Source organism: Cygnus atratus, chromosome Z, assembly GCF_013377495.2.
Source record: "Cygnus atratus isolate AKBS03 ecotype Queensland, Australia chromosome Z, CAtr_DNAZoo_HiC_assembly, whole genome shotgun sequence".
Taxonomy (NCBI): Eukaryota; Metazoa; Chordata; class Aves; order Anseriformes; family Anatidae; genus Cygnus; species Cygnus atratus.
In genome coordinates this window covers 30,701,899-30,719,905 of record NC_066396.1, presented here as the reverse complement: position 1 = coordinate 30,719,905, position 18,007 = coordinate 30,701,899, and the positions used below count along the sequence as shown (strand labels likewise).

General features: G+C 36.8%; 1 long non-coding RNA gene across 1 annotated transcript; it reads right to left on the bottom strand.

Annotated features, from left to right (window-relative positions):
* Positions 1–3,759: 3,759 nt before the first annotated feature.
* Positions 3,760–16,048, bottom strand: LOC118258719 (uncharacterized). The gene is made up of 5 exons (XR_004781874.2): positions 15,676–16,048; positions 14,778–14,813; positions 13,328–13,476; positions 6,823–6,933; positions 3,760–5,634 (listed from the first exon to the last, which is right to left on the bottom strand). It is a non-coding gene; the product is annotated as an uncharacterized LOC118258719 (long non-coding RNA).
* Positions 16,049–18,007: the final 1,959 nt, after the last annotated feature.

The window sequence follows — 18,007 nt, the reverse complement described above, 5'->3', positions numbered from 1 at the left end:
GTGACAGTAGTAAAGGTACAAAGCAAGATGTCATATGTAAGTGTAGATATAATTTTGAATGCATTCTAAACACACAAAGTCTTTGGATTGCTTTAGCAAAATCTAATACATTTTTTAGGAGTAAACATATGAAGTGGTGTAACCGTAAACTGGTAACTACAGAATATGAAACAGTAAATAAAAGCAATAAAGGATCTGAAACAACCAAGAATTCTCTTCTTAGAGAAGACAAGTTCAAAATGACAGTGATCAAAACAACTGTAAAACACAGAAACATAAAGTTCAACCACAAAATATTTCAATTGTGTGAGAAAGGTGGGGTGTCAGGGCTGATAATTCTGGAGGAACAATTCATTGCACTTTGAGTGGTCTCTTCCAAGCTCAGATTTCTCCATACGCGTAGGAATCATGACAACAGACACCTCCACATAAAAGGATGTCACTACAGGGAGTTTGAAATGTCAAAGAAATCTCCTACAATCATATGTAAAAGATAGCTGAGCATGTACAGTAAGTAATTTTCTGGACTGTGAAACAGCACAAAACAACAAGAGAAAGCCTACTACTAGCTGATTATGGGGAGCAAGTACTGAGACTAAAATTTTGCATGCATGCTTTTCTTCCCTACATCCTCTAGGAGGAGTTGTAGAAAGATGGAAAATATTTGCCTATTGTGAAAATATTTTCCCAAAAGAGTGAAGATCCAATGTATTTGAAAGCCGGTTTTATTCCAAAATACCAAAACACATTCCAATTTTCCTGTTGTAAAGATGCAATAAAATATCAGTGACATTTAAAAATAAAAGCATCCAGGGATTCAGCTTGCTTTTATGGTGCTCACTTATTTTTAATTGTCATCAACAGATTTTATATTGAGGTCTTTCTCATTCTGAATGATCGTAACCGGTAGAAATACCTCAACGGCAGACAGAAGTGAGGAAGCCACCTGTAGCATGGATTTAATTTTATAAACTTTTTTAAATGTTTGGAAAACAAACAGAAACAGATATCTCAACTGGAAGTGCAATAAGGAGGAAACAGAAGAAAAACTCATACATATTAATGAGCAGTGAAAACATTCAGAATACCAGTAATGGTACAAACACTACTGATAACAGTAAGGAATAAGATAATTACATAGCTGAAAAGATAGTTGCTATCATATATCATGAGAATATTATGAAGGAATGTTTCTCTCTCTCTTTCTTGCACAGAAGAATATGCACAGAAAGTGGAACTCATCAGGTTTTGGACCAAATAAAGGAAGTCAAGGGTCTTGCCTGTCATTTAGAAAAACTTCCTTTTTTGGTAATGATAATGACTTCACTTTCTTATCCAGTGAGCAATTATTATTAAACCATAACAGCAAGTACTTTAAAGAAACCATTGTTCAAATGATTTTAATATAATTCCACTAACAATTCCTAACCATATCCTTGGATCTAGCCATTTAGAAATGTACTAATTTCCAAACATGGGAACAAATTGGCTGCAATTATTATTCTCCAGTCTCATTGGTGTGTTTTTCTTTTAATGAATTGCACAATTAGCTCATTTCAAAAATGGCAGGAAGTAGGGCAATATATATAAAATCAAACAGTTTGTTATTTGAACACTTTAAATACTGCTTTCCAAAAATCTCTGTCTGCTGACACTAACTATAACATTAGAGTACACCAGAGCCTAGTTGAAGAGCACCTGTTGAAGCCACAGGTCTTTTAAAACAAATTTTCTCTGTGTTCTGACTGAAATATAGTCACAAATACAGGGAGATACTGCCTCTCATTTAAATAATCCATCAAAATATGCATATCCTGGAGAGAACAACACCAGTGGATGTGAAGCTGTAAGGGCACAGAAAGCTTCTGAATTAATAAATGTGTGTGCATGGATCAGATGTTATTTTATGTTTGTTTGATGGATTTAGATAGAAGAAAAAAGATCTTCAGAAAAATAAAAGATCTACAAAGAAAAAAATGTTAAAATACTCTTTCAGGTCAGGTACTTGTCTTGTTCTTAAGAAGGTCTGCAAAATAATTCTGAAGGGTACAGCGGTTGTCCTTGTATATGTTGAAAGTAAGAATGTTATATTTAAATGCTGAAACAACAAAGTTGACTTCTTGGTTAAAGACTATCATGGTGAGACTGTAAAAACAGTATTTCTTAAACTATTTTCTTGTAGAATGGTGAAGGGAGCTAAGTGATTGCAAAAAGTGATGGAAACTGCATTTAAAGGTGCTCCCAAAGCTGAATTTTGTCCCTAGGTATATGTGCTTGCAACAAACACAAAAATAGCAGAGTGAAGATAATGAGAAGCACATTTGATAACAGGACTAGAACATGAGATACGAGCACAACTCCTGTTTTCTGGGCACAGAGGTTCTTAGGTTTTAAAATGTCTTGTGTATATATTCTGTTGCAGCTGAGAGGCCATTGTGAATGTCCACAGGGTTTTTCCACAGTATTGTTCATTTGCAAAATACTTTTATCTAGTAAATTCAATAAAGAAACAAGGGAAACGATTTCCCATTGAGGGCTGGATTAGCTCTTCCTACAGCTCAAGGACTGTCTTTTATATTTTTATTTTCTTTGTTTTGAGCCTGGATCATGAGTGCCAATAGTGAGAACTTCACTGGAAAAAAATGCTTACAGTGAAACAAATTACAACAAAACTGTATATTTTAAAATAGTAGAATGCTATTCTTTGAAAACTCTCTATCCATTTTTTTCTGTGAATCAAGGAAAATAAGAATCCTTCTTCCTGCTGCATAAAATCCTTATGTTTCACCAGGTACAATTATGTTTGGGTTCTAAAGGAAAAGAGAGGCTGTCCAAAACGTTTTTGTGGCTTTCTAAATCAGACATACATCATGAAAAGTAAGTTAATTAGAGACAATTTAAATTCAGGAGGATCAGGTCTCCAGCATTTTGCTAAAATCCTCTACCTCACTGATACATTCACATCCATGCCCCAGACATGTCATTTCTGCTATTGATGTTTGGGAACACGAAAAAGACACAGTTACCTTCATCAGGTGTGCAACATCAGAACATATCCCCAAAAAATGGTAGTCTACATTCCCTGTTTAAAGCATGAGTTATATTCTTTAATAGTTCAGAAAAGCTGTCTTAAGCAATCCAAGGAAATTCTCCCTAAGACATTTTTACATTTGTAGTAGAGGAGAGCTATTCTTCTCTTGAATGCAGACTAATAAATGTTTTTCATGATCTGTTTTGTGGTGTACTCCTCCTTTTTCTTTTTTTTTTTTTTTTTTTGATCCCCAAAATTCCTGCTGTTCCTGTGATTTTTCATACATGGAGAAAGTATATTCATCCCCACTCACAAAGTATTTCTAAACAGTAAAAATATTTCTAAACATTAAAATTTCTTATCACACTCTCAATACACCTTGGTTTATACATATTGCACCTTCAGTTTTCAATTCTAAATACATTTTCAGAGGGAGGGACTGATGGGACTCCTGTTTCATCCTTGCTCCAGTCTACTCCTACACTTTACCAAAAAGTTAGAGATAGTTCTCAGTAGTCATCTTCAGTCCTGTTCTGGGTATACCAGGAGAGATTTGTCACACAGCTAGAGAAGACACACCAGCAAACACAGAAGAGAAACAAACAACTTTTCACGCACAAAAGGAAGATATCATTTCAGTATATTTCTGCATAAGCATTTAGTAGCTCATATTTCATTTGAAGACACCCAGAATATCTAGCAGAATTTAAATGTTTGAAAGGAATGAAGAAGTGAGTCTCTCATCAGCAGTAAAAATTCTTGTTTGGGCAGTGTTTCTTGTGTCATATAATCCACTTATTTTGATGTTGTTTTAATTATTAGGGTTGGTAAGCAAATGATCCCATTAATTATTTTGACAATTATTTAATTTTCTGTTTACTGCTATTTCTGTTTTTCTGCTAAAATAGGGAGAAAAAAAATAATAAAATTATATAGCCATTTAGCCTACATAATAAAGAATGTCTGAAAAAAAAATGAATGATCTAATTGACTAGAATGTAAAACAGCAGAATTCACTACTCAGAGCTTATTAGCCTGTTCATTTAATTAACATTATGCAAATTCTTTGACAAAAAGTAACATTTTATAATAAAATTGCATTCTCCTATTCAGACTTTTCACTGTTTAAATTGTACCAGAGGATGTTCATTTAGGACAAGCAGCTTTGATCACAAATATGCACTTATTCATGCCCTGCCATGTCTTATTGATTAAACAAGATATTTTCCCTCTTGTTAGAATGAAGTTACAGTTCAAAGGTTTTAGAAAAACATCCACTATAAGAAATTGGCAAAGCATATACGTAGTGCACTACAACCTCCTGAGAATTACAGTGTTCTTTCTTCCCAAGCTTCTGTGGAGTTTATTGTTGGAAGAAAAAAAAAAAAAGAAAGAAACAATGTGTGCAGTATGTGCTATAGTTGAAATTTAATAAAAGTTGGAAAAAATGCCTGCTAGAAGACCTACATGCACTATGTCATATGCCATGAAATCAGCAGACAGGTCTCCGTCTGTTTATTTATTTAAATATATCTTGATCTGTTTCATCCACAATCTGCAACTCACAAGTGAAAGCTTTGGTTCATATCTCCTAACAGAACAACTAACCCTTACACTATATTAAAGAAAAGCGATCTGAAAATGTAGCAAAAATGACTGAAACCCAGAGACCTGTTAGAGGAAATAGGGATCTCTCTGATGTTAATTGTATATAGATTTCAGTAAAGACGTATGTGGGCTTTTGGCAGAAAAAAATATGAAAATTTTCTCTATTTAGATGGAAGGCTTGGCTTGTTTTTGTTTTTGTTTTTTTATTTTTTCTTTCTGTTTTTTTTTCTTTTTTTTTCCTAAAGCTTTGTGTGATTTAATAGATCTCTGAAGCTCTCAGTAATAATTCCTCTTACAGAAAGTTCCAAAATGGGAACCAAATGGGAGCCGCAGATATAATGTATTGAATAATAAAATAAAACAAGGCATTTCACTCACAGAGTTGTCTCAGAGGGTCTCAAATCATTTGAGAATTCTCATAGCACCTTGGGTGAGTAAGAACGGGAGATGGTAATGGGATTATTATCCCCATTTTGCTAACATAGATAACAAGACAGGGAGGTTGAATAATCTGCCAGCCTTCTGGTACAGACTTAAGACAAAACCAGATCTCCTGACTCCTGGTTCTAAATAGTAGAGCATCACTACTGGTTAGCCAAAGTTTGCTAATCTCTAAACATTATGAAATCTCTCCTGAGATATCATATAACAACCAGAAAGCTAGGGCACAATCCAAAATCCATTAAAGTTACTGGGAATTTTTCTACTAGAATAAACACACTGAAGTCTGAAGATTTTCCTGAGCCTTAATCAAGTCTAACACTACACAACTGGACTAGGTTTTGCCACTTCCTGCCACGGTACCAGAAAATAGTCTAATATTTGTTTCTCTTCATTTTGGAATTACTTTTCTAAGCCTTGGTGAGAATGAAATAACAGAGTTCTCAGGAGTATTCAAATCCTCCAGCGTGACAGTCCAGGTCCACCGATGGTGCTGTGGGTATGGAGTTGTTGCTCAGGGAGGCTGCCATAAGAGATGCTTTTTTCTGTATTGTCTTTGAATACAAATAAGAACGTTATTTGTATTTTTAGTCATAGATGTATTCCTATGTTTTATGTTGGTTTCTCGTTTCTAAAATGGTTACTGAATAATACCCTTCAAGACAGCTAACAGAATGCCGCAAACTATGAGAAAAAAAAAAAAAAACACCTAATTTCAGAATCTGATCAGCCCTGTTATAACATTCACTTTTTAATATCTACCTCTTGTTTGTTTGGGCTTTTTTTGTGTTCTCTCTCTCTCTGTGTAACAGAGTTACATGAGCACAGCTCAGAGGTAAGAGTGCCACCTATTGAGTCCCTGGCAATATTTGTCATCTTCTACAAGGAAAACAAAAGCTTACATACCATTTCTTATAATATATCCTCATATAACAAAAAGACAAGCAATATCTTCCCAGACGAACAAAAGACATATGCATACAGACGGGAAAAAAAAAAAAAAGAGTATGATAAAGACTATAAGGAACAACATCTCTCCAACAAATACATCCTCAAATAATCTTTTTTTCCTTAAAAAAAATAATCAAGATACATAAAAAGGTCAAGTGCTTATGACGAAAAACAGTGCCTCTATTAAAGGAGCACTTTGCTTAAAACAGTTGAGTTATAGTTCAGGGTAAGTTTCTCTCCTGACATGACCCAGAAAGGATTTTTACCCCTCATCATATTGGTTAGTCATTATACTAATTAAATACTTTACTAAGCCAGGGTGTGCTAGATGTCACCTTGGAAACACTTCAAACAGTATTGAGTAATATAAAAGCTGAGTATAAGGCAGCCACATTACAGGGTCCTATTACAGAATGAACTAGCTTTTCGTTTTCTGGCAGCAAAATTGCAAAGACAGTGCATATTTTTAAAAATTGCTGGAATCTCTAGAAAGAGCAAGGAAAAAAAAAAAAAAGATTTACAAGAACACTGATGATTTTTCCATTTTATTACACTTGCATATGAATTACATTTTCCTGGCATCCCAAGCAGTGATGACATATGAGAAACATGTATATTTTTAGAAGAGTTGTATTTTTGTTGACTTGGACGTATATACTCAGTTTAATCAAAAGAAGTCCTAACCTTATTGTATGCTACACAAAGTAGGCACTAACTAGACAAATGAACCATTTCATGTAACATGCAGAAAAATAATCAGGCAAGAAAATTATCAGAAATTCCATCAATACCTCAGTGCATCCCAGATGAGGGAATAAATGTGTGTACATCATTTTGACTTTCACTGAAACACTTCATCTCCTTTCCTTTTCTGAGCCATGATGCAGTATTATTTACTATTGCTGCAAAACAAAGTTTATGGACAGAGGAGAAAAAAAGTAATTAACCAGATCTTGATCACTCTTCAGGACCATTCTCTCTCTAAAGACAGTGGCATGCAAGAAATGGCAGTGGGTGAATTCTGGTAGCGTTATTCAAGTGCCAGTATGAGTTTTGCTTCTGTGAAACAAATGCAGGGGGAACAGAAATACTCTGAGGAAGTCTGGAAGAAGAGCTGGAAGAAAATGTGAAAGTAATTATTGCACCCAAATGACCAGAGTGATGATTTGATAACCCAGCAGTGAGCAGGCAAACATGAACAGCCGTCACAAACTACAACATCTGGAATATCACGACAGAGGGGTGGGTTCTCCTCCGTAAGCAAATATATGTGATTACAGGGCAGACAGCTACATTTCCCCAGTCCAGGGATGTCTTTTTCTCAATGTTACTTAAACTAGTCTGCTAGTGTTCCTAGGAGAGAAGTGAATCTGGCCAGCAAGCTGTGCAGGCAAAAGTCCCCAAAGCCTAATCAGTAAACCTTGTCTACATATGCTTACTTTATTCATTACCCTTCAGGAGCCAGACTGCCCCAAACTGCCCAGCAAGGAGAAAGCCCCTTCATGAGCTATTTTAAAGCCAACAGAGTAATTTCTTCTATGAATTGATGACCTAATAAGAAAGTTTAATTCCCACAGCCTTATTTACTTCTCAAAAAGGTCTAAGACTCTATACATAGGCAAGAAAATCTGACTTCATGGGAATTCCTGAAATAGCTCTGAGGAAGCTGTTTCTGCCTGAGGCACGATGACTCTCTGGAGCTCTCACTGGAAAGATGTACCCAAATGTTTGAACTCAGTACATCCAGAATTGCCAGAACCTGCCTTCCTAAGCATTTTTAGCCTCCCTTCATCTATCAGTGACATAGCTCTGGATATGAGATGTATTTGTCACTTTGCACACAACAGTAAGAAATTATTCCTAGTCATCCTCATTTCCTGGACTTTAAGCAATTTATAAACTTGCATTGAACGGGATGGATTGAAGAGAGGTGGGGAGTATTTGTTGCACAGGAGTATAAATTGCCTGTAACACAGCTGAATACCTCCCTTTCCCCTGACAGTTTCAAGTTTGCGTTTTGGCAGCAATCACACAGTGTGGTAAAAATCACTCCAAGAATATAAGGGAAATAAAAAGAGAGAAAAGAAACATGTCAAACAAAACATGCTCTTTTATTTTAAAGGAAAGTTGTTTTGAGGACTCAAGGCCTGAGCATCCATTAGCACTGCTACACAGGCTGGATGACTGCCAATATATCAGGTTGCAATAGGCCATTAGTAGGGGCTGAATATGGATAATCTTCCCTAAGGGCTGAGCAGAGTCATCCTGCCTTGATTACTTTTTCTAATTTAGATTAAAAATCCCTATAACAGTTGCAGACTAATTGGAAAAAGACTTTAAAGGAGCTTTAGGAAATTAGGTAAGAATAGTTTTTATTATTGTAGTCTGCAGCAATTGCTGCAAACCTCTTCTTCCTAAGAGGCTGGGAGTCAATCACATGAAACTTATCAGAATAGAAAAATAAACCTTGTCCCTTTTGGGTTTTCATCTTTTGAAAGCTTGTTTTACTGTGACCACGTTATTTCAAGTCAATATTAGAAAGCAAAACAGCTGTTGGAAAGGCTGGTCTCTCAGCACTCTGAACACTTGCACAGTGCTATTTAAAAATAAGTAAATAAAATAAAACTAGCTACTCATGTAGGTGACTAGTCACTGTTCTCATGTAGGTGACTAGTCACTGTAAACACAGGCTTGATGTTACGATTTTCTAATCTTCAACAAAAATATTAGTATCAGTATTTCATCTAGAATAGAGAAACATTTCTGATTCAGTCTGAACATTTTCCCACAGTGTTGTGATACGAAACCCAGCATTCCCACTTCCTTATCACTCATGATTAGTAATCCATGAACCATAGAAATTGTAATGAGGATTTGAGCTCTGGAATTCAAAGGTCAGGTACAGCATAAAAGACTTCAACCATCATGTAATTTCAAGGAAGAAACATAAATATGACAATCCTGTGCAACAGCAGCAACATGTTAATGCACAGAAGCCAGGGCTTGAAAGTAAGAAGGAATAAAATGAAATCTCATCATTAAATATGGTTAAAGACCCAAGTGTAATCAAAATGCACAGATATGACAAAAAAAAAAAAAAATCAAACCCTGATATAGAAAGCAAGGTAGAAGAGGCTCCCATCCCCTTCTTCCTAAGTAAATTTGAACCTGAGTTTTCTGACAGCAATGCCTCTGTAATCACTCTCAGTCTCAAGGAATTGCAAAATTTGGCTCTACTCTATATTGTCATCATTAACAATCTTAATGAAAGCTTTGAAAAACTAGCCTCGGCATTCCTGTGATTCATTCAGGTATGGAACCAAATCAGTCAGTTTTCGGTAAAATACTACTTGGGGAAAAAAAGCAGGCAGAGATGCACTGTGATTTGTATATTCTTAACTTTTAAGGGCAGGTTGTCAAGTGTTGGGGTTACACTTTCAAATGTGCTTAGAGTTCATTAGTTCCATTGTCATTTCTTTGATCATATATATGTATATATATAAATGGATTCTAAATACCACTTCTTTTAAGAACATGGACACAGATCTGTACATTTAGTCTGCGGACTTGAAGTATCACTCCTATCTGGTGTCTAAAATTCTCCAGAATTTCCTTTCAACCCTCTATGCTCATCCAGTCTTTATTTTTATTGTGTGGTAAAGAAACACAAAAGCTAACACCCTCGTAATCCCAAAGAACATCTAAAGCACCTGGAGCCATATTCTAAGAAGAGAGACTGAGAAAAAGTAGATCGCTTCACGATGTTTTGAGATTGAATCTGAAATAATATAAAGGCTGTAAAGGGATTTACTTAGCAAATCAAACAAAGAAGGCAAATTCTTTAGACTTACTAGACTTTCAGAGCAACTTGGTCCCTGACCCAAGATAGATATTTACAATTCTTGGTCCTTGCTGGAGGTTAATATGTCTCAGCAAATGCTGCTCAGAGTGTCCCCCATAGCTAAGCATCTGGCACTACTGTAGATGCATCCACTAACAAATGAGCAAATGTTCACAAATCTGGAGCATATATTCAAACAGACTCCAGCAAGTTTTAAATTAAGCGAGCTACTCATAATGTATGCTGAATGTATTTGGGAGAATGCTGTGTTTCATGACGAATATTGACCATGTCATTTGAGTCAATTCAATGCTGTAGTCCCCTTGCATGTTTTAGACCACTTTTACATCACAGTCTCTCACACTTTATATGAACAGAAATAAATTCACCTATCTGAAGAGTAAAATTTAAACAAATTATTTGGTTGTGTTGATGTTGGTTTTTTTTTTCTGACATTATCTAAATCCTTTTTCAGAACAAACCAAGTTTTTTAATTTTCATGATTACTGAATATAAAGGGTGACAGACAGAAAAAATATCTTGGTTAAATATTGAATATTAGTACTACACATGATTTCTAAATAAACTCTGTTTTGGTCTTACAGTTCAGATATCATAAGGAAAGGGTAGGGAAAAACATCAGCACATTTTTAGTCTGTAATGCCATTATAATGATGTAATGGGAGAGGCTACAGAGAGGGGTTCTTTTTAAACTTATACACTTAAGAATGCCTCAGTTAAGTAAAAAGAAGTTGCTGCGTTTCAGGACTCTTCACAAGCCATAAAACTAATTCTCATTTTTACGCTGTTTCACAAGTACAAAGGATTCTCAGAAAAGATGTCAGTTAGTATGAATTGAAACTAGACCCTTGGCTCTTCTCACCTTTCTGTAGTGTATTTCAGTTCTGATGCCTAGCCTACAGGAAATTGAGTTTATACACAAAGAAAAGTGGATATAAGTTTTAAAAATTAAAAATTGAGATTAGAGTATTCTAGAAGTATAAATTATATAGAGCTACAAATTTCAGAGCTGTATCCTCCAAAATCACTCTCAATGACTAGCCTTCTCAGTAAGTAAGGAATGATTTACACATTAAAAATATTCTTCAAAAACATTAACAATGTTCTTCTATGTTGTTGTCCCATAAACATCTCCTCTAAGAGAGCAAGAGTCATGCAGTCTCCAAAAAGGCAGAGGGAGAGATTTCTTCCACTAGCAGCTTTTAATGACACTTATTTCTATGTGCAAATATGAATTATTCCAACCAGAAGGATCCAGAAATTCCAGCAGACTCTTCTCTGTTTCTTGGGCCACACTGCTGATTAGGAGAAAGTCTCCCAGCTTCTGACAGGCTTAGGCAGCAGCTACAAAACAGCTTCCAAAACTGATTAAGTTTTTTGCCCCATGATCTAATGTATTTTGGGTACCTTTGTCTCTCCTTCTGTAAAATAGCTTTCAATATTTTTCTCCTTCTTAATTCCTGCACAGAGGCAAAGTCTGATTTCCTGAATTACAGAAACACTAAATCAGACATAGAATTAGAACTTACTAAGATCTCTCCAGTTAGGCTGTTGAAGAACAAGAAAAAATTCCACAAACAGTTTTCATCACAGAAGTCAAGAACTGCAGTATAGCATGTTACAGATATGAAAACAGAAAGCAGAAGAGAACTTACAAATAGCTATGCAGGATCAAATCATAGGGTATGCTCATAAATTCATATGGTAATTCAAGCTGGTGGTGACCTGAGGAGGACTCCTAGCCCCTGCCCAAATCGCTGCCCACAGGGCCGAGGACTGGAGATCCCCCCAGAGCTGCTCCCCAGCCCCACCAGCCCCAGTCTGCGTCCTGGGGCAGGGCTCAGCCTTGTCCTTGCTGAATTTCATGGAATCACTCTCAGCCTCTGCCTGTCCCCTGTCCAGCTCCTCCTGAAATGTAGAGCAGCCATTTGGTCCCCTTTGCTGTCATCTGCAAACTTGGTGTCCTCAATCCTCTCCTCCGGGTCACTGATAGAGATGTCAAACAGGACAGATCCTAGAACACGCCATGCAGAACCCCAGTTGTTACCCCCCTCCAGGTACAACATAACCCTTAATTAGGACCCTCTGAGCCAAGCCATCCAAATGTTTTTTTTGTGTGCGCCTGTGATTCAGAAGTATTTGGTTCAGATGTGTGTGGTTCAGAAGCCTGAACAGCACAGAACCCTCTCTCCAGCTGATGACAGTTTGGAGGTGGTGCTTGTAGCAAATTATAAAATTTCCACTACCACAATTTTTCAGCTTTTAGCAACCAGAAACCAAGCAGCTTCCATACTTGAGTGTAAGAGTGCCTGGTGGACTGTTATTGTTTGAACGCTTACTTTCTGAACACATCTTTCCTGACAATAAATCTTATAGTGTCATTACATACTGTGTAGGGAAGCAAAAAACTCATTTGTTGTAAACATACTGCCAAATAATGTCATTTTCTCCATCTTCATTCTATTGTGGGAAAGTGTGACTAATCAGTCCTTGTTCATTTTCTCCTCATAATTCTTGGATTTATCTAGTACCTCCAGTCATTTTTCCTCCCAGAGTAAAGTCTGGTCTGTTTAATCTATCCTCGTGTGGAAACGAATGGAACATCATTGTCATCTTTTTCTCTTTCTAGTTCTGTTGTGTCCTTTTTGAAGTGCTGTAACGGGAGTTGTGCTCAGTATTAATGATATAAGCACATCTTGGACTTGGGGCATAATAATGTTTTCTGGTTTGCTCTAATTTTCTTCCATAATAATTCCTAACAGTTGATTTTCCTTTTTGACTGTCTCTCGGCATTAAGCTGATGTTTTCATATAAATAACCACAATGCTTCTACAATCTTCCTTCTGAATAGTAATAGTTCATTTACAGCCCATCACTGGATATATATACACAATGTGAACATACAGATAGTGTTTTTTCCCAGATACATTACTTTCTTAGCACTGAATTTGTCTTTCACTTTATTGCCAAGTCACTCAGTATTGTGACATCCTTCTGCAGCACTTTGCAGTCAGCTTTCATTTTATTGCTCTGAATAATTTTATATCACCACAAATATTTTTAACCTCACTATCTATCTATCTTTCTATCTATCCATTTCCCTACAATTTTGGTGAATATATGAACATGTGCCTCAACCAAGACAAGCCTTGAACTCAATTAGTGAACACTACAACACCTAATAGTTATTTCTTCTTGGTTTATTTTTATTTTTATTCATTTAATTATTTATTTAATTATTTATTATGATAACCAGTAAAGGCAGTGCTTCCTCTTTGGCTCTATGTTAGGTTAGCATCTCTGAGTCCCTTTGGTGAGAGATAACCAAAAGCATTCTTGAAAGCCCAAGACAAAGACAAAACAGCCACAAGATCTTGTTCATCCATGTAACCACTGGTTGCTGTAATGAAGTCTAAGCTACTTGCAAAGCATACCTTCATTCTGCAGAAGCCAGTCTGAATCTTTCCTGTTGTGTTCACATATATTCACATGTATTATTGTCTTTGTATGTCTGCTTCTTCCAGTTTACTCTGTATGGAAGGCAAACATACTTACCTGCTGTACCCAGACCTGCTGTAAAACTCTATGTAAAAAAAAAAAAAAAAAAAAAAACAGCTTCAGCTTTGACACTATATATGCTTTGGTCTCTGGATCTTTTTAAACAGTAAATTATACACCACAGTTAATAGGTCAGCAATTTTGTACTGAGTGTGTTTACAACTGTTCATCAAATACAATCTTACCATGACAATTTGTTGCTTTTCAACTGCATTTATTGAAACACTTCCACTGCAGTGTTTTGGTGGATTCTGAACATATCCTGCACAGTGCTTGAAAACTCTCCCAGCAAAGTGCCATTATATATTTCATACAAATGCTCTCTATTCTGTCATTCAATCCCCAGTGAAATCATTGATGAAATGAACATGCCTGCAACCACAACAGAATCCTGATGTACCTCTTCCGAAAAGGTTTTCCATACTGATGAGAAGCTATCAATAACCACTCCCACTATTGTAATCACAACCATGTATCTGTATTCACTTGCTTCAGGAGCAAGGCCAAGCATCTTCCCGTTTTTTTTTTACTCTCTAAGAATTTGACAATGGCAGTAAAACCTATCCAGAATGATACAGTATATTTTGTTTTGGCTTCTTTGTTGTGACTCTTAGACTGTTGTTACTGAAGGGAAAAGAGCTGGAGGAGCAGAGAGCTGCGTGTTTGACTGCACTCAATGACATTTGCTGCACATGCACATTTAAGAAAATATCCAGACACAGATTCAGGGTTCTAAATATCTGCCTGTTCTTGTTAGCTCTTCTTTCAGCCTCTGTGGTATTCCTGATGCTCAATAAATGACTGCCTTCAAATTCCTGCCTTGACAACTGAGCTCCATAAACCAACCACCAGCAAAACTCGAGTTGAATCAAGGGGCCACTTGAATAATTTATATTAGTGTTACTTTTACAACTTCAACACATTTACTACTGAATGCAACACACATGAACTACCATGTAAGAGCCTGTTCATGGCAAATTGGGGCACAGAGGATGTTCCTGAGATGGAGGAAAAAAAAAATAATATATATATATATATGCATATATACATATAACTTCCAACAAAAAAATAAAATAAAATAAAATAAAATAAAATAAAATAATAAAACAAAACATAACATAATATAACATAACAAATAAAAAAAATGCAGGCAGCTTATTGGAACACAAGAGCAAAAATTTGTTCAAGTGCAAGCTTTCAGCCTGCCTCCATTAAGTTATTTTTCCTCGAATACACAGTCAAAGTTATTCAGTTTAAGAATGTGTTCAATAAATAAGTATTAGATCTGGCCTTTTATTAAATAACAATATAAAATATTATACTTACGCAAACATCAACTGGTCCCAATTAAATCATTTTCACCTAAAAGGAGTAAGATATGGTATTAATTTACATGTGTAGTTTTGCACTGTGCACATTCCTTTCAGGACGTCCTGACAGAATAACACTAATTATAAGGAAAATAGAGAAACATAGATGAAGCAAATTACTACCGTTTAATTTATCTCATTTGATATATCCAAGGTCAGAATCTAATTTTCTGATCAATCTGATCCAGATCCAGTCATATCATAATTTAAATAAAAGTATTTATGCATCCTGTTCATGTTCATTCTACATATTTTTCAGTGTTTAACAGGATTTAAAAAAGGGGGGGGGGGGGGGGGGACAAGGAGAAAGGAACTAGAAAGAAAGGAGAATTGTTATTCTGATGAAAAAAGCATTCTGTAAGAAAAGAACACAACAAGGTAATGCACAAACTTCCCTTGCTCTATTCCCCTGTGTCATCTCAAAATTCACATCTTGCATATTGATATGCAATCTAGCAGGACATAGTAGACCTCTTATCTTGAAGGCTTCATTTTCTTTAATGTAGCGAAAGCATAAACATGAGTGAGAATTCTGTTTTTAAACCAAAATTTAAGATGGTAAGAGTTGTGTAAATTGTTAGCTATTTATATGATGGTTACTTTCATGTGGTTAAAACTGAACCTTAACATGTAACTATACAATCAGAAGAAAAATTGCATACCAGTTTTACTGTGTAAGCCTTTTAAAAAACTGTCAAAGGTTTGTACCACTTTATACTCCTTTCCTTTTCTGGATGAAATGTTGCTATTAATAACTGTCATACTACCTCTTACTACTCTAATTTCATCAGTAATATTGTGGTGAAGTACAGTTTGGCTCCTTTACTACGAAATTCACAGTGAAAAAGTCTTACAGATTTCAGATGAAAAACCTGTCCTGGTTTCAGGTAGGACAGAGTTAATTTTCCTCCTAGTAGCTGGCAGGGTGCTATGTTTTGGATTAGGATGAGAAGAGCGCTGATAACATGCTGATGTTTTAATTGTTGTAGAGCAATGCTTACACCAAGCCAAGGACTTTTCAGCTTCTCGCTCTGTCCTGCTAGCGAGCAGGCTGGGGGTGCAGCAGGATCTGGGAGGGGACAGACCCAGGACAGCTGACCCAAACTGGCCAAAGGGGTATTCCATACCATCTGACGTCATGCTGAACAATATATAGGGGTGGCTAGCCGGGGTGGGGGGCCGGCTGCTCGGGGATAGGCTGGGCATCGGTCAACGGGTGGTGAGCAATTGCATTGTGCATCACTTTGTACACATTATTACTATTATTATTATTATTATTATTATTATTGTTATTATTTTCCCTGTCTTAATAAACTGTCGTTATCTCAACTCACAGGCTTCACTTTCCCGTTTCTCTCCCCCATCCCGGAGAGGGAGGGGGGAGGGTGAGCGAACGGCTGTGTGGTGTTTGGCTGCCAGCCGGGCTAAACCACAACAAACCCCATGACTGACTACTGACTAGTCACTGCTAAAAACCCCATGAGTGACTACTGACTAGTCACTGCTAAATCACCATAGTTTCAGCTGTATGAGGAGTTGAGCAGTACATGGCCAAGCAGATCAGTGAATGTCCACATGAACTGGTGCAGTTTAGGAGTATGTTTCAAATTAGGTCTGATGACTTACAGACATAGAGAGTCAAAAGGTTCATAGGTGTTAGCATCTGAACAGTCAAAGAGCCATGATCAGCTCTGGAACAGTTTCACTTTATGTCGTCAGTCAGTAGGGTTTTCAAAGGGGCTGAAACAAGCCTTTTACTATCAGCTTGGGCAACATTATTTGTTGTTCTCACCTTTGCAAAGATTAAGTAGCAGAAGCATCCAAAATCTCTTGCATTAAAGAGACTAATGCACCACAGAAGAGATTTGGGAAAGAGATGCTTTATTACTGATACATTTAAAGTCTAAGTATCATAACACAGTTCTCAAATGTTTTCCCAAGACTTCAATGTTATCTGTGAAGACAAACACTGCATGTAATAGTGCCACCTGGTGACTGAATTACATTAAACGTTTAAATTACTGCAATAACTCTTAACTATTAACTCTATTACATATTATTAAACAGGCTCCCAGGATTCTTTGAGTGAGTGACAAAAGCCCAAACAACAAGCAGGCTGTTGTCTATGTACCATGGTTTGTAGCTTTATTTTAAATTTGAGAAATGTCAAGATGCAAGTTCTTAGATATGGAAATACATGTAATAAAAACTGAGGCTGAGGGTATTTAATATGATCAAGCTTTGTCACCTAAGTGAATAAGCAAGATTTTAACTTGACAGAATTGGTTTGTGGTTAAAGTGTAAATGTGAAGTGTAAGTACTAACTTCTTGTGAACCTCATGAAGCTCAAGGCCAAGTGCAAGATCCTGCATCTGTGCCGTGGCAATCCCAAGCACAAATACAGGCTGGGTGGAGAACGGATTGAAAGCATCTCTGAGGAGAAGGACCTGGGGATGTTGGTTGATGAGAAGCTCAACATGAGCCAGCCATGTGTTCTGGCAACCCAGAAAGCCAACCATGTCCTGGGCTGCATCAACACAAATGTGGCCAGCAGGTTGTGGGAAGTGATTCTCACCCTCTACTCTGCTCTCATGATACCCCACCTGGAGTCCTGAGTTCACCTCTGGGGTCCCCAATATAAGAAGGACAGAGGCCTATTACAGCAAGTCCAGAGGAGGGCTACAACGATGATTAAAGGGCTGGAACACCTCTCCTATGAAGACAGGCTGAGGAGTTGGGGTTGTTCAGTGTCGAGAAGAGAAGGCTCTGGGGAGATCTTATGGAGGCCTTCCAGTACCTAAAGTGGGCCTATAGGAAATCTGGAAAGGGACTCTTTTTCAGGCAGTATAGTGATAGGAAAAGGACAGATTAAAACAATGACTTTAAACCAAAAGAGGGTAGAGTTAGCACAGATATTAGGAAGAAAATCTTCACCCAGAGTGTGGTGAGGCACTGGAACAGGTTTCCCAGAGAAGCTGTGGATGTCCCATCCATGGAAGTGTTTAAGGCCAGGTTGGATGGGACTTTGAGCAACCTGGTCTAGCAGGAGGTGTCCCTGCCCATGGCAAGGGGGGGGTTGGAACTTGATAGTTTTTAAGGTCCCTTCCAAACCAAATCATTCTATGATTTTATGATTCTGTTTACTCTAGAGTAAATACAGAATATCTCTTCAGATTTTAACCATTG